General features: G+C 39.7%; 1 protein-coding gene across 1 annotated transcript in view; it reads left to right on the forward strand.

Annotated features, from left to right (window-relative positions):
• Positions 1 to 493: 493 nt before the first annotated feature.
• Positions 494 to 25,696, forward strand: part of LOC150086658 (uncharacterized) — a 59,173-nt gene continuing 33,970 nt past the window's right edge. Inside the window, exon 1 of the mRNA XM_090372666.1 lies at positions 494 to 855. The gene's annotated coding sequence lies outside the window, so the exon portion shown is untranslated. The remainder of the gene's footprint in view (positions 856 to 25,696) is intronic.

Below are 25,696 nucleotides of genomic sequence, written 5' to 3' on the forward strand. Positions count from 1 at the left end.
ATTAGAGCGCATGCGTAAACCAACTTTCGCGTCTGCAAAGGAGCTGATTAATAGGGAACGCGATATCACTTCGGTAGCGGGGTGAGTAGCGAACTATTTTGTCCGTAAATTTTCTTCGAACAAACCCTCGCGTGATAATGCACGCTAAAGGCTCGAATATTAATTATGAAAATCGTAATTATATTTTCAAATTACTCAAAGCAGTTATTATTAATAATTCCAAACGCGTCTAGGAAGTACTAACTAATAATAAATTAGTTTTTATCGTTTGGTAAAAAATTCATTGCGACTTTTTTATAATAATTTTTGACGCCTACGGATATTGTGATTGTCGACTCTAATTACAGCGACATCTGGTGAGATTGTAGACAAGAATATAGGGTTCGGGCTGTTGTGTAGTTTGTTCTGAGAGCGCCAATCTTTTTAGGGAAATAAGATAAATGAACAGGAAAAACCTGTTTGTTTCAGGACGCAAGTGTGCCTCGGGGTGGCCCCTACCGATAAGCCTTACTGACTTTAGCTCACCCGTTGCTGCAGGTTGTAGTCAGTCTGGAAAGGGAGTGAAACGTGTAGTATTACAACGCGTCGCGACTTCACCTGGCGACCTCTGGCAAAGCTTCAAAGTTCTATTGTGACGACCGCTGTTGTCTTCTGCTGAATTTTGGTGCCCCTAACATTGCCCGAAGAACGGATATGTGCTACGTGGAAAATCTGCGTGGGGCCCTTTTCTGCACGGTTAACGCAGATTGCCCATCTTATTTGTGATGTTAATGGAATATACGTTCAGGTTACGTCTGCGTGGATAAAGTATTTGAAAGTAGCGCTTTGTGTGCCCAGTATCTGCCTCAAGAAAAGGTACGTGTATTTATTGGAAATATTTTTTTACTTTTTAATTTTTACATGGTACTTGACTTCCGTTTAATTCATGGTGGTTTCCATTGCGTGACTGAGTCACAGTCAGTGAACTCCTACGCTGGACAAGTGATACTGATTGCTGTTAACACAATTTACTACAGAGAAGACTGCCTGCTGTTACCATGGAAACTGATACTTTTACCAAACGACACAAGCAAAAAGTGAGGCAATGGCGCCAAACGATTTCTTTATTTTTTTGAAATTTGAATATACGTATATATATATATATATATATATATATATTTTTTTTTATTTGGAATATATTTATATCAGTATATTTTTATACAATTGTGGCTTCTTTGACTTTAAAATTGCAAAGTAGCTTTTTTTTTTTTTTTGTTTTATGTGGCTGGGAAATATTTCAGATTAATTTTTTATGAAAATTGATATTTTAATTAAGGGTAATAAAACCACCAAACTTTAGTTTATGCAAATTAAAACAAGGATATTATTCTGTAACGTTATAATTGTTTCTAGTAGTAAATAATGAAAGTTATAAACTATCAAAGAGCCAATCACAAATTTTTATTTGCAAATTATTTTACTTTTAATTTTGACAAATTATTTGACAATAAGTAAAGTAAATATAAGGAAATTCCGAAATACAAAGCATTAAAATTTTTGAACAGAGGCGTCGACAGATGGGGACCGCTAAACTTCCTCTGGGGCAGGTTTTAGCAATTATTTAAAGACATAAGAGGGGTAACTCGGCAAGGCCCTTGGGCAGGCGCTGTTTTGGCTCAGGCTGCTTCTGTTTGACCAGTTCACTTTTATGTTATTCTGAAGATTCGATACATGCATGCAACCATGATGATGATATTTCATAAAGCTTGCAAAGCAACTACTGTAATTTTAAAGTTATAAAACTTCATAAGGAATATTAGCATTGAACACCTCCAATCTATATCCGTCTTTCAATACAATGAATCATAATTACTTCATGAGAGAATGCATGCGCGCTTTCAGATCATGCGTAAACAAATGAAACCGGAATACAAAAGTGAACCTTACAAAAGAAAGCAAAACCAGTTTGCTTCTTATTTTTTCTTCACTTGAAGTCGTGCGAAAGTAATATCTAACTGCCAAGTAAAATGTAATGTGAGACGTCGAAGAATTAAATTTCTGAACTTTAGATGTTAAAGTGGAAACTCGGAAGTTTTACAGATCATGCAGTAAGTTTTTTTTTTTATTTGAGGTATGTACAAATAGCAGTTCCTGTACTTCATCTGCGTAAAAATGCCATCTTCTGAGCAACTGTTTCCATTTTTGTGGATGTAGGAGTTGTTTATATCGAATTATATATACGGACAAACAGGGCCGGTCGTAAAGTTTATAATTAATCGACAACCAACCAACCCTTGTTCCGTATTTTTAAGTTTATGGTAAATGAAGTAGTATGCAATAGAACTCACCAGCTGGAGTACAAAGCACGTGAAGAAATAAATGTCGTTGATGGGATCGACGCGACAGACCAAAGTGTCGCGACACCCTCTTTGGAAAGCGGCTGTCGCGACACTTTTTCTAGGATACAAAATTCTGCAGGAAAATGCGCACCCTTTCCTTCCTTTCTTGAAGACTTCGAATTATTGGTATTAAGAGAATTCTAATATTTCCTCTCCCATATCCTGCAACGTGGGTCGTATTACCGCTGAATTTTATCATTTCTTCCGCAATTTTGCAGGCTATACTTTTTTAATTCTTTGAAAAGCTGTTTTTGTACCGGTAAATGGTATGACACTAATAAAATTACACAACGATTTTTTTTTTTTAATTATCCAAAGAACAAATTTAATTATTTCAATACGAAAAAAAAATGAAATTACAGCTGTATGAATTTTCGTTTGCAGTGTTTTTTAATAACTGCTTGCATATCACGTCTTCAAAATGGTCAGGTGATATTAAAAATCTTTGACTAAGTTGACAATGAATGATTTCAATTAGGGAACTCGTTTTTCACCGTTTGGTTTGACAGCTTTATTTTTTGTTCATTCGCGAATATCTTTCAGTTTACAAGCACCCCACCTCCCAAGTTGCTCGCAACCCTGCTGGTATCGCCTTTTTTTTTTTTTTTTTTCTAATTTTATCTCAGGTTTGAAATTTAATTGTTTTTCTTTTGTTTACAAAAGAGAGACACTCCTACGTCTGCATTTTATCACGAAGTAATAAGAACGCATGAAACTCTTATCTTTTTACACTACTGCAGTGGTTTTCCACCGGGGTGCCGTGTAATTTGGGTTTAAGTTATTATTTTTTTTAAATTTGTATATTTATTTCATTATAAAAAGGTGTATAGTATCCATTGTACCGTATCTTTTTAATTTTGTGGTGACCTATAATTGATCTTTATTTAGTACCTCTATATAAAGAATAAAATTATTATATAGGTATATATTAAAAGGCTGAAAACCACTGTGTTAGGTATTTCTTTTGGCCTAGGGGTGCCTTGAAAAAAATTACTGAGATACTAAGGGCGTCGTGCACCGAGAAAGCTTGGGAACGTCAGCACTACTGGTTCAACCAGTAGCGGATTAAGGTCGGTTGAGGCCCCGGGCGTAGAAGAAAATATTGGGCCCCTTAAAAAAAAAAAAAGAGTCACAGGGAAAATAAAAATACATGTTAACCATTTTTTTTAAATAAATAAAAAATATTATGTACTAGTAATGTTTTATTTCCAATAAAATTTGAATATAATATATATATATAATTAATAATAGCATAATAATCACAAAATGTTCAACTAATTTGTTGGGTTTTGCGTGGGCCCCTTCAGAAATCGGGACCCAGGGCACGCGCCCGCCCCTAAATCCGCCTCTGGGTTCAACTGTTACCGTCATATTTATAATATCCTGATTTATAATGACAATTAGTCACTTGCGCAAGCGCATTAATTGCTTAATTTCATATTTACAAATAAACTCCTTAAATTATAGTTTTAAAAACTCGATTCCTGGTCGAAGCTTGTCAAGTGATACATCATTTATCTTTCATATGGGTTTTTTTTTTTTTTTTCCATCTTTCAGGTTCACATCTTAGTATGGGTTTGGCACTCTCAGGGTAACTTTTTTTTTTTTTTTTTTTTTTGGCTGATGCAGCAAAAGCCCCAGGCTTCCTTGCACCATATGTCTAATAATATCGGCACGAAATATATATTCAAAAACAGTCTTAATAATGTATAATAGATTGTCATTTAGTTTTATATAATTTTATTCTAATAATGGCGGCTTTCAGTTTTGTTTTTAAAACAAAACAAAAATCATTTGTGGTTAAAGATATACAGATAAAAACTCGTACCGCCTTGTATTGGAAAACGTGGGGAACAGATCCGAAACTCGTATTAGGTTTCATCCTTTCTGCATTCAAAAATCGTACAGCTGAGTTTATCTCTGCGTTAGTACAACTTCCGACACAGTGACGCCATTTTAAATCGTGCAGCTGCGGGATACAAGTCGAGAAAGCAGACGACAATTGCTTGATTTGTTTTTATTTTTAATCATACCCTCTTTAATATTTAGTAAATCCAATTTTAACAGTTTATTTATTTTTCTTTCTTTAAAGCGATTTACATATAATAAATATCAGTCTGTCTTGTGCCTGCCGAAGTGAACGGGGTTTGACTTGAGGGCAAAATAACAAATCGAAGAACTGATTGATCAGTGACCAAAAGAACAATGTAATTATTTTGGTCACATTTTTCATTATATATTTATATCACGTTTACATTGTATGTCTACTACTCTTATTAAATAAAATAAGAAGATATATGGCGCACGTATTCTATGGTTAAATGTTGCCATATGAACCCAGTAAACTATCGTGCTCATACTTATTGCTTTTCACCTAATTTCTAAAGCGAGGTGTACACATGTTTTCCTCAAAGCAGAACCTGTTATCAGAGAACTGTTGTCACGTATCTACCTTTGTACCAAATAATTCTATATTTTTATGCTGACAAACTTCCTGGTATTGCTTGCATTTATTCGCAGATGACAGTCGCAGTGTTTGTAGTTCGTCTTGGAAACTTTTCCCCCTTTGCGTCTACTAATGTTCGATTACGAAGCCGAGACCTGATTACTACAAAGAGAGAAGAGCACTTCATCCAAGGCCTCGAGGATTTGTAGGAAAAAACCTCAAAATAATTGTGAAGTGGATGATTATAATCACCGTGTGACCCGAGAGGGTTGCTGTGTAGATGTATTAAAAATAAAAATTTGTTAGGCTAGCTGTCACCTGCAATGGCTATAGTAACTTGATGTAGTTGCTTTCTCTTCTATTTGCAGTGAAGTAATCACTCAGTTTGTTCGCGAGAAGAATATTGTTATTGGACTTTAGCATTAGCAACTAAGGCTCCATGTATGCTGTCTGTAAATTGCGTGTGTTCTATGGTCGATTTTCTGATTGTTCGACGAAAAATCCGAACTTCTGGGAGGAAAAATCATGCTACCTTCCCCTGAGACCGACTAACTGAACCACGTTGTGAAAAAGGTCCCTAAAAAATTGGACAAGATTAGCTTTGAACTTCAAAGCGCAGGCAAGAGTAATGCGCAGGTTGGTTGGTTGTTATAGGGTTTTAGACGCATCACCATCTTGGGTCATATTACGCCGTATATAATATGTCTGCAAATTGTGTTCTGTAGTCAGTTTTTTTTTATGAAAACCCCAAACACGAGAGGTATTAGAACCTATAGTACTTAGTACCGTGCATGGATTAGAGGTTCAGAAGACGAAACAAGATATCTGTTGACATTAGACTTGAACTTCTGTAGATTGTAATTTTCAGGAAATACGTATGAAGGAAGGCTGTTCCAGAAAACGGCAGTTGAATGAATAAACGAGGAAGATGAAAAGTTGGTTCTGTGAGTTTGAAGTTGGACAGTAAATGGATGCTGGCTGGTGGCGGCACGTGTTCGGACTGTTTTGAAAGAGAGAGAGGGCATTATAGAAGCCAGTTCAGAAGAACAATGCCCATGGAAGTTTGTGTAGAAGAGGCATGCAGCAGAAACAGTACGTCTATGAGACAGCGAGTGGAGAGACTCAGTTAGAGAGGAGTCATGAATTAACCTAACTGCCCTCTTCTCAATGGAATCTAGAAATCTGAGAGAGGTTTTGGGGGCAACACCCCAGAAGTGGGAACAATGTTCCATGTTAGGGCGGATTTGCGATTTATACAGAGTGAGCAGCTGTTTGGAAGAAAAGTAACGCCGAGAGCGAAAGAGAAAACCAAGTTATTTAGATGCAGAGGAAGCAATATTTGTAATGTGCTTGTGCCAAGAGAGCTTAGAAGTCAGGGTAATCCCCAAAAGAGATATAAAATCTTGCCTAGAAATCAGAATGGCACCAAAGAAAACCATAGGAGCAGAAGAATCCTTTTTTGCGAGATATAAGACAGGACTGAGTTTTAGAAGGATTGAAATCAACTAAGTTGTCTGTTTGATGGACGAAAAACCGAGGAAAAACCGTGCTACCCTTGCTTGTGATCCACAAACTCATCCAGGTCCCATATTTCCTGGCGCCTCCGTAGCCAGGTGGGAAGGAGCAGCAGTGCGTAGCACACGCTTCTTGATTAGACCGGGGTTCGAGCCCGTCACCACCAAATACTGAGGATGAGGAAAGGTCAGGGAATGAACACCGCATATCCCGGAGCAATATGGCCTTAGTTGCTAATGCTCCTAAAAACCAAATAACAAAGTAACAACCCATAATTCCTCGCGTCGTTGGTAGGATTCGAAATGAAGTCTTTTCTACCCGGTGTGGGGAGGATGGCGATTCTAACAACTGTGCTACCCACGAGGGCAATGCACCCTGCAATAGGGAACAGTTGGATACATCATTCTTTCGGGAATACAGTTCCCGAAAGGATGATGCAAGCACATTTAAGGGTGAGCTTCAATTAAAGTTCTTTGTCAACGATTCGAGCACTGACAGTAATTTTTTAGAACAAATAGGCATTTCGGAAGTATTCGTAATGCTTCTACAACGCGATAAAGTATTTTCAGACGGATGTAGCTCCATGGCAGTGCCAAAGCACCACTTCGTGCTTTGGCAGCACCACTTGGCTGGTTGGCGAGGAGGCTTCGGGCAATAACTCCCCATGGTGGGATTTGTTAAAGAACGTGTCTCAAAGTAGCGTTACAATACTTCATGAAATTTCCTCATGAGGAATTTTCTTGTAAATTCACACTGGCAGTATAACATTCCACGAGACGGTCGTTGTATTATCCTATGCAAAGAATAGGTCGTTGTTCATATTGACCTTCTCGACAGATGAGAAACATGCTGAATGAAACGTCTTTTAATTATGTTGCTACCAATACATTTCCTGTAGAGCGACCTTCTGTAAGTTGACAGGCCATCTCATGCAGTCATTTGTCATACTTTAGGTATGACATATTTGTAATGATAAAATGGACAAATAAGGTGGTCCAACCAATTTTTAATATAAATAATAGTAGAATCTCCAAGGAAAGGTATCAGTACAGCAGCAGTGGGTGTTTAATAGCGCATAAGCTGCTGTATCTATAGTGCGCCTACAACAGCAGTGATGTAGTCGATTTACAAATTTGAATAGTTTATGCCTGAATATACCGGGAGTGGTTGATATTCGAGAAAATAAACATTCGAAATGTATGACTGGAAGTGAGTAGTTGAACCTGGTAAGGATTTGCACACGAGTACAAATATCTTGTCTCAAATTGGACATCAGTACCACCGCAGTGACATCTGTTCTAGTATACTCTGTATTGAACAGATATAAAGTTCAGAAGTCATCTGTGGCATCAAAAGGCAAAGCAGAGACTATTTCGAATGGTACCAGGAGACTCATCCCTTGTACTCTAGGCAGCAATAGGAAATGCTTCATCAGGACTTTTCTTGCGGGAAGAAGTCGAAGGTGTCTTGGAACACATTAAATTTGGGCTGGCATGTTCTGGTTATATATTTTGTTACTAGAAATGGGTGTAAAGAAAAACAAGTTGATAAGGATCGATCATACTTGTTGGAGACTTTGCAGGCTGGTGAGGGTGGTGTTAGAGTCTGGGACCAATGTCGGATTTAAGGTAGTCTGGGACTCTGGTGAACATATTTTTAGTACTATTAAATAAGTTCATGGATCTCTGGAATAACCTTAAGTACATCGTTCCACGGCTCATCGCGATCTTCTAGGCTCTGGAGCAAGTCTGCGCGGGTAGCACAGTGGTATCGTCACCGTCCTCCCCACACCGGTGGAAAAGGCCTGGGTTTGAATCCCGTCGATGACTCGAGGAACTTTGAGCTTTTTTCACTCCGTGGCTGAGTTAGTCAGTCTCAGGCGTAGATAGCAAGGTTCGTCCAGCAAACAGACATAAGACACAGCATGTCAGATGAATTTAATTATTCGGGTGACCTAAATATAATAGTTTAGGCTCTGGAGCAACAGCGTTACTGCACTTCGGCAAATCCGGCCTTCTGTGGGATCCATTTTGTTAGAAGACACTGGAGTCCTGATACCAGTGGACTAATGCTGGGATGATCGAACCGACTTAAACGTAATCACCGGCCAGCTGCATACGATGTCATTATATCTCTGTACCCATCTGTGGTTGATGGCCTATTTCCAGCACTTGCTGGAAATATGCCATCAACACATGTGCTATGCCGGAGTTTCCACATTCGAAACTTCTTCTCTCCAGTGGGGGAACCGAACTATGATATTTGTTCCGGGCGAATCAAAACTAGGGGCGCAAAAACAGGAAATAAATATATAAAATGAGTGAGCGCGGCACAAATTTTGCAGTACAAAAAAAATCTCAAATCTGCTCTACCGTGTAATAGTTTTCACATCCGCGGAGGTCTCTCCAAAAGCTCCCTAAAAAAAAAAAAAAAAATCTTTGACTGTCCAGAAGATATCGTGGGGAATGAACTTCTCTCACTCACACACAGAAGGTTACTTTCTGCTGCACCTGCAGCTCTACTTTTTTTCTTTCTTAAACGGTCTAAGCACGTATCCGCCTCGTATATTTCCTGAAATAAATTTCTTCCCGACTTCTCAATCCATGCCATTGTACTAGAGTACTACAATTTCATCAACCATCATTCAGATTCTTCACATACAAAAAGTGAATGCAATTTCATCTCCTTCAAGAATGTACTGTAGGTTATCACGTGGATGCCAAAGTAGACATGAAATTCGACACTCGAAGTATGCTCCTTTAAACTGGAAAGATAATTTTTACGACGTCTACTGGCAGCATAGTCTAAAGATATTTGATATTTTTAATGGACAGTGGCATTCCACTGGGGTACCAAAGTTGACCTCTGATTTATATTGAGAGAGAAAATGAGATAAATTTTCGTTTCTCAACCTGTACTGTTATACTGTACAGGAGAAACATTTTATTGAAAGTTGCTTACAACCCATAATAATGCGTTATTTCAGGCGCGTTGTATATTTTTATTTAAATTGATTAAATTTTAATTTATTAAATTGTTACCAATTATTTAACTAATAATATATAAAAGGAATTCTTTTTCACATCGCTGCGCATACATCAACATGACTATTCACTACAACTTTTTGCTAATAGTTTACTTATTTTTATCCTGGATTTAAACAAAAATGAAAACGCGACGTGTATTTCACGGATCTTCAGTGATAATATAAACAAATGGCACCTGGGGTGGATGGGATCTGTCCAATTATATTAAAGGAAGTAAGCAAACCCTTAGCCCTAATTATGAGAGCATCCTTGGACTAAGGGGAAGTCCCCGACTGGAGATGTGCAAATGTATCCCGAATTCACAAAGGGTGACACCAGTAATTACAGACCAGATAGTTTAACTTCTGTTCCGGGGAAAATAATGGAGTCACTGGTTAAAGAAGCATTGCAGGATCATCTAGACAAGACTGCAGTAATAACTCAGACGCAGCATGGGTTTGTTAAGGAAAACTTTTGTCTGAACTACGATGTGGTTACAGTGGTATACAGGATGCAAAAAATAATTTGGATTTCAGGAAAGCTTTTGATACTGTTGCACATGGAAGACTACTGTATAAGTTGGAGCAGTATGGCATTAAGGGCAAGTGGGAGAAGATAGTGTTAATCAATGGACGCTGCTCTTCGTGGACTAATATTATTAGTGGAGTCCCGCAGGGTTCAGTGTTGGGCCCACTGTTTTGTATATTTATTATTGATGAAGGTATATCACCTTAATGTCCAAGTTTGCAGATGATACAAAGGTTGGCAGGATTGGTAATGGCAGTGTGCTACTTAAACAGGATCTAGAAAATTTGGGCAGGTGGACTGAGAAGTGGCAGCTGAAGTTTAACATTGACAAGTACAAAGTAGCAGTAGCCCCAGAGAAACCTACCAACTGTGTGGTACTACACTCAGGGTAGTGGAGAATGAAAAGGACCTGGGGTTAATTGTGCAGTCAGTTCTGAAGTTTTCTGAGCAGGTTATGGGGTATTGTCAATGATACTCAGGGTAGTGGAGTATCATTGACAATACCCCATTAGGAATTTTGCTAATAGGGTAAAGGCGATTATCCCTTTTGTATAAGACAATGGTCAGGCCACACCTTGAGTACTGCATACGGGTCTGGAGGTCTCATTTTTGGAAGGATGTAGAGTTGCTTGAGCGAGTACAGAGAAGGGGAACGAAGAGGTCCTATTACCAAGAAAGGGTGAAGTTATGCAAATTGCAGCGTCTGGAGACTGAAGCGTAGCTTTGCATCGAAGATCGTCACGATGTTTTGCTACACTTTTGATGAGTTTCCCGTCATGTGTAGGGTGAATGACTGTCGGATCGAGCTTCAGTGAAAAGACTATGCAAGTGGACTTGTTTGGATTAATCTTCAGCCCAAAGAATTTGAAATACTGTAGTTTTCTAATTGTTTAAGGTTGCTGTTAATTACATATTCTATATCTTGCACGTTATCCGAAGGCTTTATTGTGGTTAACATCTTTCAATTGTCCGCATACGATATCATGTCAGTCCTATTGTTTACTAGAAGAGTAAGGATGGCAGTAAACAGGTCTGATAAAACTCCCCCTTGCGGTACCCCTGTATTTCAAAAAATAATTTAATTATTATAGTAGGGTTTCTCGTAAATGACTACATAAACCCATATTTGTGTCTGTAAATTGCGTGAGTTCTCTGGTCGATTTGCCTGTTTTGCTGGACGAAAAAACCCCAGTTTATGGGGAGAAAACCTTGCTATTTACGCCTGAAACCGACTAACTCAGCCACGGAGTGGCTGAGTTAGTCGGTTTCAGGTGAAAAAAGCCCATTAAGGTTCCTCGCATCATCGCCGGGATTCGAACCCGGGCCTTTTCCACCCGGTGTGGGGAGGACGGTGACAATACCACAGTACGACTCGCGCTGACGGTACCCCTGTATTGATATTTCTTTGATAGGTCCGGCCACTCACAGTTAGCTAATGGTCCTATTGGTTAGTAGTGACTTCAGAAACTTGAGCAGTTCGCCTTCAGTATTATAGAAGGATTGGCGATGTTTTAGGAGTGCCGAAATGCTGACTCTGTCGAACGCCGCTTCCAAGTCCAGGTAAGTTATCATTACTTCAGATCTTTCTTCGAATGCAGTGATGATACGGTTGGTTGTCAATTGCAGTACTACTACTACAATGGTGTGCAAAACTTAAGGACCAACACTATTTCTAACGGTTACAATGACAAAATCAAACGAAACAGCCTGTGGCGATTTGCATAACTGTGGCTGTTCAGTAGAAAGCTGGTGCACATGCAAAAATTTGAATCGTGGTGAGAGGGCTCACATAAACAGATAAAAGCAGCAGTTATGTGCAATTTACCGAATGGTGAGCACGATTATTATCCGTTTATTAACCACAAGAAACTGTGGGTCACTCTGGGACGGCAGTGTGCCAGGAGGGTGAGAAATTTACATACTGAGGTGCGAGGAACCACATGTACATGCGTGCTCGACCCGAGATATTTACATAATTGAACTTTATACGCTTCAAATAAAACAAAGTTTATAGCAATAGACATCAGAATTTAAAAAAAAAAATGCAGTAGGCAAAAAGTCCAGGTGTAGGTGATCGTCACAGGTTCAATAGTTGGTAACAGTTCTTGAGGCATTCCATAACGGAGATACAGATGGAGCATCTATTCGGCCTGTGATAAGCCGAGCTAGCATGAGTACATTTTTTGTCGTAATGAGAAGTCTCCAGGGAGTGGTCCCTAGATTAGCATGGAGGATGGACCTAGAGATAGTAAAAGGGTGACTCACCACTCTGTTTATCCATCTGAGCAACCAATATTCCAGAATGAGGTACTTTTTTAGGTGGGAGGTAGGAGCAGATGACCAAAGTTCAGATGCGTAGAGAGGGACAGGGATAATGCACCTCAGGATGTACCGACAAAACAGCGCTGGCTGATGCACAGCAATGAGCTCCTGACGCAAGTGCCGCGTACGTCTTCTGTCTCATCCTGAAAAAGTGAGTCCAACATCCCAGGTGAAGTGTAGGTCTGTGTAGGAAGTTACCCTTTCCCCGCCGACGAAGATTTGAACTTTTTTTTAATCGATAGTTCAGCAGGTTTGGAAGGGTTCAGATGCAACCCAATTATGGTTAGATAGTTTTCCAGTTTCATTATCTGTGTAGAGGCCTGTTGGTTAATATCCAGGATGGTTTGAACTCAAGTAGAACTTCAGATCATCGGCATAAGAAACAAAGTTAGGATTACATGCTAGGAAAAGTTCCAAAACTGCTGCGAAGAGAATTGTTGAAAGCACACTCCCTTGCGGGATGCCTCTTGTGACGTCGAAAGTTACCTGGAAATCGTTGACAGTAACAGAGAGATGTCTGAGAAGTAGGATGGACTTCAAGATTTGTAGCAAGATATCTGCCAGACCGAAGTAGTGCTTCAGAGTAGTAAAGAGAGCTGGTAGGTATATTCTGTCGTATGCCGATTTAATGTCCAGGAAGAAGATGTCAATCTGGGATTTGTTATTGATGGCCTGTTGGATTCTGAAAAGGATATCTAGAAGCTTTGTAGTTGTTGATCTCTTGTGCAGAACGGTATGAAGGTACTCGGGCCTGTGACCAAAGCAGTGGTCACAGGCCCACAAGAGCATCTTCGTGCTTGGGGATCGGCAAGTTGAAATCACCCGCAACTACTGGAGGCCGCTGCAGTTTAGTGATCAGGCGTGCGGGTGCATAAGTACACGTGCCTTGAGTGACCGGGGTTCAAGCCCGTGACTGCTGAATACAGTGCTATTTCTTGTAATCTGTGTATCTTGTGAATTCTCCTGGTCGTCTTGGAGTATAAACAGAAAATTAATTTATTTACAGTTGGAGTTCTAGGTACTAAATTTGTTGCCAACCAGGTGAGCAGCTCAGATTTAGTCTTCATTGTGATCTGGTGGATTGTTACAGACGTTCGATTGGTTTCATACAGTGCTACAGACAAATGGCCAGTAGACAACGTCTGGATGACTTTATACCCGGGGTCGAATAATTTGGAAGGTCGAAGTGCGAGGAGTGTGGCTGCATAGTTCGGTATCGCCCATAATATCGTCTCACGTGAGTGATCGGCCTTCAGAACAACAGGTACAGCTGTTCGAAGGACCAGTGTTGGTCGTCCACGAAAAACAATGCCCAATGATGACCGCTATCTACTCCTACAGGCCAGTAGGGACCGACAGCAGGATCCATTGCAAACCAGCTGCACAGAACGCAGGATATCGCCGTTTACTGTGGCCAGGCGACTCCACAAAGGTGGACTGTTTGCCCTACGGCCAGTACGCTGTGTCCCTTTAACACCTGCCCATCGGAGACACCGTACACAGTGGTGCATCGAACACAAGGACTGGATCGCAGCGCAATGGGGTAAGGTATTATTTACTGATGAGAGTAGATTCAGTCTCAGCAGCAATTCTGGACGTCAGCTAATTTGGCGAGAGGTTGGCACACGATATCACCTCCGCAAACATCACTGAAAGGGATCGATATGGTAGTCGAGGTGTTCTTGTCTGGGGAGGCGTTATCTTGGGTGGACGCAACTCCAGATACAGGAAGGCGGTACTGGTGCACGCTACTGTATTGAGATAATCCTTCCCCATGTGTGTCTGTTCCGAGGTGCCATTGGCCCCGAGTTCGTGTTTATGGATGATAATGCCATCGCACTGCAGCTGTTGATATGCTTTTGGAAAGCGAGGACATTGTTCGTATGGATAGGCCTGCCCGTTCCACCGATGTAAATTCCATCCAACACATATGGGACGCTCTGGGGTTAGCCTAGCGGCACATCCACACCCACCAGAAAATCTTCACCAGCTGAAGATGGCGCTGACAGAGGAACAGTCGATGTTGCCGCAAGAACTTATCAACAACATTGTTCTAAGTATGGACAGGCGGTGCAAAGCCTGCATCGACATTAGGGGTGGCCATATCTCCTACTGAGGACCACCTCTTCCCTTTGTTCCATCTTTGGCAGTGATGCATCTGTATCATGGCAGCCAGTGCTATGTTGCCGTTTTTGAATAAAGTCCCTCTGTACCGTTTTTTATTTCCGGTGTTGTTTCCTTCATCGTTTCTGTACCTCACAAGGTTCGTTTGGTATGCTTTTCCCATATCCAGGCCATTCCTATGAGAAGCTACAGGTGAAAACCTGACTGGTCCTAAAAATTTTGCACACTAGTGTACTACAAATAGTAACACAATACCAAAATTGTAATATGAACTAAACATTTTTGTAATGCACTTTACATCATATTTCCTTCTAGATTTTAATAAAATTTGAATTACGTGCAGTATTTCACGTTTCTGCAGCTATTGTAATAAGCGGATAGTGTAATTTAGCGTTTATGTATTTAATAAATTAATAACAGAAACACGAGCACTTTAAACTACAACGATTTTCATTTGCACAGTGATCAAGTCCAAAATATTGCTTTACTGCGCATCCGCCATATTTTCCATTCATTCTTTCAGTGAGCGCACAGCAAAAGCGATAATATCCATTGCTAGCTGCAATATATATACAGTACATGGATAATTTTTGTGATGCAGGAGGTTCTCGATTATCCGTAATTTACAGACAATTTACGTCTGTAAATTGCTGATACGCCTAAAAATCCTATAACAACAATATGCATGTAAATTAAGTTATTTATGTAAATAAATAAATAAAATTTACATACATACTTAAATTAAAATTTAAGTATTATTATTATCAGCCATATGGTGCAAGGAAGTCTGAGGCTTATGCTGCACCGTCCAAAAAAAAAAAAAAAAAAGAGAGGAATCATCAAGAAAGAGAAGAATGATGATATCCAGCTGTATGTAAATAAATTTAAGTTTTTGTCAGAGGGCCTCACATCTGGTGAATATGGGCTTGGCAAACCCAGGGTTCTGTGCTGGATATAGTCTTTCTTGGTTATTCCCTTCTACTTCTTTCTCTCTCAGGGTAAAGCGGGGGAGTTTTTTTTTTTTTTTCGGCTGGTGCAGCATAAGCCTCAGGCTTCCTTGCATCTTACGACTAATAATAATAATCGGTAGCCTACTTACCATATACTGCCCTACTATTCGTATTTCGATACTGTCATATTTCGGCCACCAGATTACCAACTCATGAGAAACCATGTGTATAATATTCATTGGCGTGCTCTCTGATCTATTTTCTTGTTTTGCTGGAAGAACAACTCTACTTCCCTAGGGGAAACTTTTCTATCTCCTCCCGAGACCGACTAACTCGGCTCGCAGTGAAAAATGCTCAAAGTATTTCGCGTCATTGACGGGATTCGAAGCGGAGATTTTTCCACCCGGTGTGGGAAGGACGTGATTATAACTATCGTGACACCCGTGCAGACGATACATTTACACATCCCTACCATTAATATCTGGACACATGCATATTAACAAATAACCTTTAACCATTTATGACATCCTCCACATTTTTTTTATAAATGGCTTCCGATATTTCTCCCCATTCGGCCTTCAAAGCGGCGACCACTTTTCAGCTGCTCTTTTGGGCAGTCTCTTCTCGCAAGAATCCGACGATCTAATTCATCCCATCTCTATAGGACTGAAACCATGGCTCTGTTGGATAGTCCAACTTTTTGACGCTCATGTGTAAAAACGCAAGCAGTGTGACATGAAGCTGAGATATGGCCTTCCCCGACGCACTGCCACAACATAAATGCAAGTAAGGTAAGCAGCAGCCATTATCAATCCACTGCAGATGGAAGCTTCCTCAACAATTCATGTTGAGAGAAATGGACCATAATTTGTAACGCTGGTCCATTTCGGGTTGGCAGATCGACCCGAATTAGCAGTCAGGGGCTTGAATTCCGGTCTACTCGAAGAGTGTGTGCTACTGCACTCCCCCTCCTGACTACTCGGCTACACTTATTGTCCAGGGTGTCTAGACAGACCTCAGTATTTATGGTTTTGTCGAATCAACCAATGGTCCCGTGCCAAACTATGAAAAACATCCCCAGACAATCACTCTGCCTCGCCAACTTCATTGCTGGGATGATAAAGTCTGGCAGGTAGCTTTCTCGAGCGCCTGCCTAAGTAATTCATTTTATTTTGCGGCACCCCTACTCAATTTTCTGCCTGTTAGAACGGATTCTCTCTCTCTGTGTATATAATATTATTCTTTATATAGAGGTACTAAGTAAACATCAATTATAGATCACCACAAAATTAAAAAGATACTGTGCACCTTTTTGTAATGAAATAAACATATAAATTAAAAAATAATAAGTTTAAGCAACTTAAACCCAAATTGCGTGGCACCCCTGGAATGTTGTTGCAGCACCCCTGTTGAAAACCACTGTAGTAGACCATGTACCATGACTCGTCACTAAAAAAAGCAGTTTCCCATTGGTCTGTAGTCCAAGAACAGCAGGCCTTACACCAAGCTAGACAGCGTCTAACATTAGTGAGGGTGAACAGTGGCCTGTTGTTGCTGACATGTGTCCCAGTTGTCTCACTGAGGATCTATGTGTGCTGCGACAACGTCAACCTGCGTTCAGAGCGAACGATTCTTTGCTGACTCTTGTCCCGTCCTCTCAAAATCAGAGGATTTGACGTGTCAGGGGCTTGAACCTCGGTCTTTTCAAAGAGCAGTTGCTTATATGGCACGCTATTATCATGTTACGTTAAAAATCTGTTTACTTCATCGATCGCATTCACAGTTTGCTGCTGCCTCCTCGAAGGATTAAGAATATATTTATAGTTGTGTTTGCCACGTTTTGATTGACTAGGACGTGACCACTAACAACGAAGGGGTGTTCCTATATTATGGTAGGGCAGTGTATATATATATGGGGGGGAAAAGGAAATAATAATTGCCGGTTTAAAGTAGTTAAACACGACAATTACTAATTTAAAAGTATTTTTATAAAAGCAGACATTTTATACAGTAATTTAAAAACATTTCACTTAAAAAGCGAAATGTTAAATTATAAAATGTCTGCTTTTTTTGGTTCTGCCCATAATAGTTGTTATCATCGGATCAACGAACCTTTCTGAAATGATTGTTCAAGTTCTCTTGTATTACTAACCAATGAAATTTCTAGATTTCTTATTAACCTCCGTATATGGTAATACAAATTGTACAACGTATTGTTCTGCAACCTCACTGAAGTACTTTGTCTATACAGGTGGAGATAATCTTTGGACAGTACGTAGATAACAGAACCACTCCAAGTAGGAAACAGCGCAATAACTAGTTGCTCGAATTATAATAACCACAATACAATTTTTATTGGACATCTAGTTATTACTGAAAGACTCGAAAAAATTCTCTGGATAATTCAAAATTAATTTTTAATTGAGTTGTTCTATTCGACACTTCAAAACAGATGTGCAGCGAGTGAAGGGGCCCTCTTTTACTCGGTAATTGTTCAGTTAACTACTTCCAGTGAATTAAATAGTCATAGAGAGAGAGAGAGAGAGAGAGAGAGAGAGAGAGGAACTGTGACTAATGACCTCTGGGATTTCCCACGATTCGTCTTGACCTTGTTTGTTTTCTTCATTCATCCCCCCCTCCGTACTTCTTAAATTACTTTCATTTAGCTGTCATCAATAATCATAGGACTTGGAAAGCAGTTCAATTTGAAGGAATTAATTCTTGCTTGTAACATTTATGATATTCGAATGTACGTCGTTTATACAAACAGCTTATAAAGTAAAAAAAATTTTTTTCACAACGAGATTCAAAAAAATAAGCAGATTAGTTTGAAAAATTGAAGTACAGGGCTTGACTTTGTCAACAGAAGCTACATTAAAACTCTTATCGTAATTAGATTATCTTTGTAACTGCTTTCGTAAACTTTGTGTGATTTCGAATGGAAATAATCAGTCGCTGTGAGGAGCTTTATGTATGCTAAACAAAGAAGGAAGGAACTGATAATAATGAAGAGTGTGCCCTTGGCCCTAAGGCATTCAGCTGAGAGAATGGCTTATCGAGACAACAAAAATGCATACCCAGTTTTTAAGCCCGATGGACTTCGAGGTCACTATCTGCCATGGATATCGCTGGACTGCGTCTATTTAATATTTTTCTCTTTTCCTTAACAACAACTGTTTCTAAGAAGTACAGCCAAGGATGAAGAACCCATTGCCGACTTACTGGTTAAAGATTTTGCTTCTGTTCTATTGGCAGGCATTCTAAAACAAAATCATTTACTCTTAGTATAATTTTTTTTTTTTGTGACGACGAGATTTAAAAAATAAGCAGGTTAGTTTGAAAATTTGAAATACAGGGCTTAAATTTATCAACAGAAGCTATATTAAAACTTATCGTAATTCGGTTATCTTTGGAACTGCCTTCGTAAACTTTGTGTGATTTCGAATGGAAAGAATCAGTCGCTGTGAGGAGCTTTATGTATGCTAAACAAAGAAGGAAGGGACAAATGTAAAGTACTGTACTGCACGTGGGAAGCGGTAACCCCAGAATAACTTATCAACTGTGTGGTACTACGCTGACAGTGGTAGAGAATGAAAATGACCTAGGGATAATTGTGCAGGCAGATATGAAGTTTTCTGAGCAGTGCAGACGGTCTGCAAGAGTAGCTCATGGTGTCTTGTCAATGATATACAAGAATTTTTCTAGCAGGGATAAGGTGATTATCTGCTTGTAGAAGGCAGTGGTCACGCAAGACCTTGAGTACTGCATACAGATCTAGGGCCTCATTTTAGGAAGGATGTAGAGCTGCTGGAACGAGTACAGAGAAGGGCAACGAGATTGGTGAGTGAAACAAAGGGTTGCACTTAAAAAATAAAAAAAAAAAAGGCTAAAGTTCTGCAGATTGCAGCGTCTAGAGGCTAGGCATTTCCGAGTTGATCTGATTGAGGCACATAAGGCCTTAAATGGTTTGAGCAAGCTGAACGCTGATGGAATTCTTCCCCTTGCTGAGATCACGCACCTAATGGGGCATAAATTCAAATCGAGGGAAGACAGTTGTAGAACAGATATGCGGAAATTTGCCTTTAGCCAGCGGGTGGTTGATTGCTAGCAAACTTCCATCTGTGTTTGTATAAGTTGACAGTTTAAACTTGATCTTTGAAGCTGTCGCAGACATTCTCTCAGATATGCCAGACAAGCTGTGCTTGCTACCTGGTAACCTAAAACGCTAATAGGACTGATATTCGGGTGACACAAGTCAAGTGAACCTAATTTCGGCGAAGTCCGGACGGTCTGTGACAGCCAGATTCTCTGCTTGCACCTTCACGATGGTGGCACTATTAGTAGTCCAGGGTATGACCCCCATGCGCAATGCACTGTGGGTGACACACTCATGTGTAAACCAACGTAAGCAGGGGTCGAGGTGTGGCGCCCATACCACACAGAGCAATGCCGTCGAGGCCGCGTTATGTCAAGAATCTGGGTATATTCTTACCATGTGTACGCCATATCCAAAAATTTCATTAATTCATCTGTCCCCCAACCCTACCCCACTTTTTCTTACTATTCAATACGCCATGAATTGTCAAACTAATATAATAGAGCAAACTTATCTGTGAAAAGATCTGAACCTTCCAAAAGCTTCATTGTTCATTTCACAAATATACGTGGTCTCAGTGATGTCCATTTCCACTTACAGTCTGCCAGACCCCATGTACTTTTTCTGACAGAATCTCAGTTATCGGTTGATTCAACCACTGCTCATCTCAGTTGCCTAAATTATTCGCTGTATGATTCCTTTCGCCTCAAAGGTGGTACTTGTGCACATGTCCGTTCCGATATTCCCTGTAAGAGACTTGGTAATTTGGAATCGCCTCTTTTCGATCTTCTCTGGCTTAAAATCTCTACCTCCTCATTCTGTAAAATTCATCTGTTGGCTCTACTGTTCTCCCAATTCTACTAATCACTTGGAACTCTTTGACTTCCTCTATTTGCAACTTAACTTTCTCCAGCCCAACTTTCCTCACAGTGAGGCAATTTTCCTTGGTGATTTTAATGTTAACAACTCCAGCTGGCTTCCGTTTTCTAGTCACACTGACCAAGGTGGTCGTGATGCTGAGGCTTTTGCAATTACTAATGAGCTCTCACAGATTGTTCATTTACCTACCAGAATACAGGACAATCCTGACCATACAGCCAACACGCTTGATCTTTTTCTCACAAACAACCCATCTAAGTATACGGTTGAGTTGAGTGGTCCTTTAGGTACATCAGATCACAACTTGGTGATTGTGTCCTCACCAATGGAGCCTTTATCTCATGGCTATTCCTAACCTCGGATTACTGTTTCAAAACTCCTAATATCAATATTTGCTCAGATCGTGCCAGTGAAATTATTCTTGCAGGAATGGAATCCTTTATCCCACACTCCACTTTAAAATCTCGTCCTTTATCTAAACCTTGGTGTTCCAATAAATGTGCTAAGGCTGTTCAAGAAAATAATGTTGCATATCGTAATTGGCTTGTTTCTAATTCTTCAGTTTCATTTTCTGCTTACACCAGATCTCGCAACAATTGTAAAGCGGTTATTAATCAGTCCAAACTAGATTTTGAACAAGCTAAGAGTAAAAAACTTGCTTCTTGCTCTAATGGTGGCTGAGCATTCTGGTCTCTTGCCAAAGCTATGGGCCGCAACTTTTGCCCATCTCTGCTCTCACCTCTGTCAAAATCAGATGATTCTATTGTCACTTCAGCTAAGGATAAAGCTGACCTGCTAGCATCCCATTTTTCTTCCAACTGATGTATTAGTGATCTTGGTAAAACACCTCCGACCATTCCCAGCACGTGCCATTCATTGCCTCCTGTGGTCTTCCGTCATAAGGATGTCAGAAGGATTTTTGATGAATTTTGATGCTAAGAAAGCTCCAGATCCTGATAGTATTTTTCCACATGTTCCAAAACGTGCACTCCTGAACTTACTCCTTTGCTTATTCCAAAGATGTTTTTCCTTTTGCTTGGAAATTGGCTCATATCCAGCCAGTTTTTAAAAAGGGTGACAAATCCCTCCCATCAAATTATCTTCCCATTGCAATTACTTCACAAGCGATGCAGTTTTTTTGTCCACCACTGTAAGTTCGGTGTTTAGTGTTTACTAATATTCTTCCGAAAACGAGTTTCTATGAAACTGCTCCATCACTAGGTGGAGCAGTTTCTTCTAAAACTTGACCTACGTCTATGAGAAACATCGTACCATTTAAAGTAGCATGCTAATGTATTAAAAACCACAAATATTTAGGCAAATTTGAATCCCCATCCTGACAACATCACTGTGTCAGTGATGTAGCCGGGATGGGCTACATCACTGATCTGCAGAGGCCCAAAGTAGCGAGGCCTCTGGATGAACACGATTATGATTGGTCCACGACCCTTCGTGACTTATTTTCATGGTGTTGTGTGTGCCAGGGCCCCCAACACCTCTTAAATATAGCAATAAAGTAAACTTGGCGTACTTCCGATACTCATACACTGTGCTGCCACTTTATTAGGTACACCTACCTAGTAGCGTGTTGAGCCTTCAAAACAGCCTGAATTCGTCTAGGCATGGATTGAACAAGATGCTGAAAACGTTGTGCAGGAATGGAGTACCATGCAGTGTTAAGTGTGTCAAGCAATTCCTTGAGATTCAACGGAGGTGTAGGCCTGCAGCGAACAGCCCTTTCCAGCTTATCCCAGAGATGTTCAATAGGATTGAGATCTGCGAACTGAGCAGGCCACTGCAGCAAAGAAAAGTCATTGTCATGTTCCTGGAACCATTCCATAGTGATTCGGGCTTTGTGCCCTGCGCATTATCCTGCTGGAAGTAACCATCTGACTGAGGATAAATTGTCAACACTTGGTCATAAACGATGTTTAGGTACGATGTGGCATTCAGACGTGAATCTATGGGTATCAATGAACCCAACGTGTGCCAAGAAAACATTCCCTACACCATAACACTGCCCCCACCACCTTGCACAGTAGTCATCAGACGTGATGGATTCATGTTGTTTACGCCAAATTGTGAGCCTTCCATCAACATGATGCACTAGGAACTTCGACTCGTCAGACCAAGCAACTGTTTTCCAATCCACGATAGTCCAGTGCTGGTGTTGCTCTGCCCACAGGAAGCGTGCTCTCTTGTTCTTCATTGATAACAAAGGTACGCGATGTGGCCGTTGGCTGTTGTAGCCCATTCGCGACAAAGTGCGACTAGTGGTCCGTTGCGATATTTTGTTCTGCGCCCCAAGGTTGAATTCTGACGTAATGTGCGACATTGTGGCCCGTCCGTTTGTTTGCACAATTGTAGCCATTCTCCTCTGACTTCTCTCATCAACAAGCGATTTTCTTCCACAGGAGTGCCGTTGAGAGGATGTTTTCTGTTCGTTGCACCATTCTCGATACACCCTTGAAACTGATGTGGGTGAAAAGTTCAGGAGAACTGACGTTTCAGAGATGCTTTGTCTTCCACCTACTACCATGCCACGTTCGAAGTCCGTTAGATCACTCCTTTTCTCCATTCTTGCTGCGGTTTGTACGCTTTACTGATACTAGAAAGGTTGTTGTGCTGCATTTATATCCACAACTGTGGTCATGTGATTTGCAACGTTGTGGGACAAACCATTTGTGTGCACAGCAGGAGTATAACTAATAAAGTGGCAGCACAGTGTACAATGCAGTTGTAAATATCTGTTAAATGAGTTTTTATATTTGTCACCCGCATTTGTACTTTATCTTGTAACGTTTGTAGATACTGTTTTTAGGTTCCTTTTTTCGTGTAAGAAGCAGGGCACTCTGTTGGGGAAGAATTTAATAAAAATATCTAGCTACGTTTAGAAATGTAGACTGTCGTGACATATGAAGCACGATACAGATTAAAATGTGCATTGAAAAAAATCAATCGAAATTTAGTTCGCGACGCAAACTTTAACCTTAAGGTAATGACAAAGCAACTTTTTATTGGGTCACGCGTGTGTGGAAAATATTTCCTCCATATTTACTGAGTCACAACATATTCTGTGTAACCTGTCGTATATCTCAGTGAGAAATCACTTGTGGTGTTAACAATGCTTACTTGTAATGGTAATTTAGATCAAATATTTCAGTTTTTTAAAACTGAACATCTAGGCGAACTTCACATAAGCTACTTCTCGCTTACCCTTAAAAAAAAAAAAAAGCGCCTACGCTGCTTGACAAGGTACGAGTAAAGTTACACCCATCTGCTGATAAGAACTTAGACCTTTGCACTATTACACCCAGAATTACAATGAATAATGCATCTGGAACTGTTCGTTATATTCAAGTCGATCGATATGGAAGTACTATAATTTGCCCCATTAGTATAATTCAGTTGGCAAAAGACCAGAAACTGACCCTCCATGACACTATCAGATAATATTTGAGAAGTTTTGATTCAAAAATGATTCTTTTTGCCACTTAATTATTACCGAAAAAGATCTGAATCAACGCGCACTTCACTCCACGCAAAGTTTGAGCTTAAATTGAAAATTTCTTGGTTGAGTAGAATTCATTACTTGAGTAAAGTAATGAATAAATAAACTAATCCTGTACTCATACTTGAAAAACTTATCCATTTTTTAATGACAAAGTTTCAAATCCAAAACTTTGAGGTTTGTTCTCAAATCTAGGGAAGAAAAAGATTTTGTTTAAGAAAGGTCACCCGGTTGGCGAGATTAAATTCTTTTTGCTATCATTACTTTCCACGGAATACGAATGAATAATATTGCGTCTGTCATTTCTCAATTGACAAGTTAATGGCTGTTTCAAATACATTTGAGTGAGAAAGTATTTAGATTCTGTTGGAAAACCTTTTTTAAATTGTAAATTTTATATGAAAACTTCATCCTTTCTGAAATCTGATCTGCTGGCAAATCCTTGAAATATAAATTTCGTGTAAAAACGTCATCCTTGCTGAATTGTGATATGTTGGCAAATCTCCTATAAAAACGTTATCCTTCCCGAATTATGATTGCGCTGGCCAATTGTCTTCATGATTTTATCAGTGTGACCAAGTTGAAGTAAACTTCTAATGATTCGTCTCCAAAAGTCAGCTGGCGAACTGTGTCAACCTAATTTTCAAATGGTGCAACTGTTTATGCTTCACGTGGAATTTTCTTTGTTCAACGAAGGGATTATTCTGCACTTATGAGCAATCAGAAAAAAATAAGGGATTTCTATTTCTATAGAGGGTTGTCCTTGAACTCGCAGAAAGTGTTTTGTCTTTCTGAAATCAAGTGTTACATCCTCGAGAAGTGGCAAAAAACGAGAAACAATTTAAAGCTTGTAACTGCTGTTGTAACTCAGCATGACAAAGATGACAGTATAATTAGAAGTAATAATGTAACTGTCTTAATACTCTGATAGGTCGCTCATTTTGGTTTGACTTCCCACTTTAATAGTATACAATCCTTTTCACATTTGCACCCTAATTATAGTATGTGTCATATATCATTATTTCCGGCTGCTCTTTTGGTTTTATGCTGCTGTAGTTCGTACGTATTTTATCCACACTTTCCTCGTGTGTGTATATAGTTTTTTCCCTCTCCCATTCTGTCTAGCAGAATTTTACTCTAAACTGCATATTGTGGTTAGCAATTCATAAAGTTATCTCTCACAAAGTTTGATCAAAGTTTGGAGACTTAACTTGGTATTTTGAAAGTGCGAGACAAAGCGAGCTACGACTTTTTTTTTTTTTTTTTTGTTGCTAATCCAACATTTTGCGATTAGTCGCAAGATATTAATACTTTTATATCGTCTGGATAAAACAATAACCTTACTCCATCGGATAGAGGTAGAAGGGCCATTCATATAAATATTAAATAATAATGGTACCAAAGATAAGCCCGAGCGACTTCAGTATGAAATTTAATATATTTAGAGGACCTCTAATTCATTATTGAGTTATACTACAGATTATGGGTACACCGTCGGAGGAGTGGCTTCTTTTGCTTGAATCCGTCCCGAATTACTCGCGTAAACTAACCTAACCTTTTTTTTTTTTTTTTTCACTAGCCAAAAATGAAAGTCTATTAAAAAAAATCCACACCTATTTTGTTTGAAACCGTTCCGAATTTGGTCATGCCCGCAACGCGGTGACAAGGTGTACCCATAATCTGGAGTCAGCCCATTATGTTTCGAGTCTTGGGTGGACTATTAATCAATGTGGCTGGTTGATAGTTAGTCACTTTTAGCTTAGATCCTATTTAATGAATAGAGGAAATGTAAACTAGTTTAAGTTGACTTCGATAATCACCCTCTTTTAAGGAATTATGAATATATACAGTAAATGTTCATGCAGTGGTTCCAGACAACGTTTTCAAAAGATAAGAAAATGTTCGTCAAGAACATTTAGAA

The sequence above is a fragment of the Mastigoproctus giganteus genome, chromosome 4, assembly GCF_048544385.1.
Source record: "Mastigoproctus giganteus isolate SK-2022 chromosome 4, ASM4854438v1, whole genome shotgun sequence".
NCBI lineage: Eukaryota > Metazoa > Arthropoda > Arachnida > Uropygi > Thelyphonidae > Mastigoproctus > Mastigoproctus giganteus.